Here is a 1,938-nt window from a genome sequence, read left to right as displayed (position 1 = left end):
CATGGTATACCTTGGGCTTTATGTTGGAGGTGGGGGAGGCTATGAGATAATTAACAGCTCCTAGGCGCTCCTGGACCGTGAATGGTCCTTTCCACGACGCTTCCATTTTATGGGCCTGGAGCGCCTTTAAGACCATGACTTGGTTTCCTACTTTGAAGGACCGTTCTCTGGAATGTTTATCATACCAGGCCTTTTGCTCTTTCTGAGCATTTTTTAGGTTTTCTTTAGCAAAGGCTAAAGAGTGTCGGAGGGTGCTTTGTAGGTTGCTTACAAAGTTTAGAATGTTAGTTCCTGGAGAAGGCGTAAACCCCTCCCATTGCTGTTTCACCAACTGTAATGGCCCCTTAACCTCGCGGCCATACACAAGTTCAAATGGTGAAAACCCTAAAGTGGGATGTGGTACAGCCCTGTAGGCGAAAAGCAACTGCTGCAACACTAGGTCCCAATTATTGGAGTGTTCATTTATGAATTTACATATTATGGCCCCCAAAGTTTTATTAAACCTCTCCACCAGGCCATTGGTTTTATGGTGGTAAGGGGTGGCAACCAAGTGATTCACCCCATGAGCTTCCCACAGGTTTTTCATGGTCCCTGCCAGGAAATTAGTTCCCGAATCTGCAAGGATGTTGGAGGGCCAATCTATCCCGGCAAAAATGTCTGTTAATGCCTGGCACACACTTTTAGCCCTGGTGTTGCTTAAGGGTACTGCTTCCGGCCATCGGATAGCAAAATCCATGAAAGTCAGTAGGTACTGCTTTCCTCTGGGTGTCTTTTTTGGGAAAGGACCCAGAATATTCACAGCTACGCGCTGAAATGGGACCTTAATTATGGGTAGTGGCTGGAGAGGGGCTTTAACCTGGTCTTGGGGCTTTTCCACTCGTTGGCACACCTCACAAGACCGGACATAATTAGCAACGTCCTTGCCCATTCCCTCCCAGTGGAAGGACTTCCCCAACCGGTCCTTGGTTCTGTTCACCCCAGAATGGCCACTGGGATGATCGTGGGCTAAGCTCAAGAGCTTTACCCGATACTTAGTGGGAACTACCAACTGTCTTTGAGGATGCCAGTTTTTCTGGTGCCCACCAGAAAGAGTCTCCTTGTATAAAAGTCCTTGTTCTATAACAAACCGGGATGGGTTAGAAGAGCTGAGAGGCGGTGGGGTGCTCCGCGCCGCCGCCCAAGCTTTCTGAAGGCTGTTATCTGCTTCCTGCTCGGCCTGGAACTGTTTCCTTGATGCTGGAGACATCAGTTCCTCCTTGGATTGTGGACTGGGGCTTGGTCCCTCTGGAAGTGATGCAGGTGCTGGGGCTGTTTCCATTGACTGTGATCCGCTGTCCACTGGTGCACTATGTGGTATCTCAGGCTCTGGCTGAGCCTCTTGGGTAGGGTTATCTGCTGCTTCCGCCAGGTCAGGCTCGCTGGTGCCCTCTGGCGTTGGAGTTGTAGACGGGTTTGCAAGCGCTGGACTCAGTGCTGGCAATGGTCCTGGTGCTGGTTGCGTTGCCAGTTCCGGTTCTGGGACTGGCTTTGGCTGGGTCTCTGGGATTGGATTCACTACGGCTGTTGCAGTCGTTGGCAGGGGATCCGGTTCCACCACCTTTGTCTGGGTCTCTGGTAAGACAGACGGGACCCTGGTGGATGGCTCAGGAACAGGGATGGGGGTGAAAGCTTGCTTAGCCTTTGCTACTTCCAGTTCATGCTTCCTTTCTTTTTCTCTCTCCTCCATCTCTTTTTTTTTCAGCTCCATTTCTTTTTCTTTCAGCTTCATCTCTCTCTTGTGGGCCTCCTCTTTGGCTTTTTCTTCTCTTTTTCTCTGCTGTGTCTTGAGTTTTGTTAATTGAAGCAGTCTCTGATGTTTTCTTTCATTTTCTTCTGCTTTTAGTTTGGCCAGTTCTATTTTTTTAGCTACTTCTTTGGTAGTCATTTTCCTGTTTTCTT

Source organism: Chrysemys picta, chromosome 20, assembly GCF_011386835.1.
Source record: "Chrysemys picta bellii isolate R12L10 chromosome 20, ASM1138683v2, whole genome shotgun sequence".
Lineage (NCBI taxonomy): Eukaryota > Metazoa > Chordata > Testudines > Emydidae > Chrysemys > Chrysemys picta.
Note: the sequence above shows the minus strand (reverse complement) of the source record.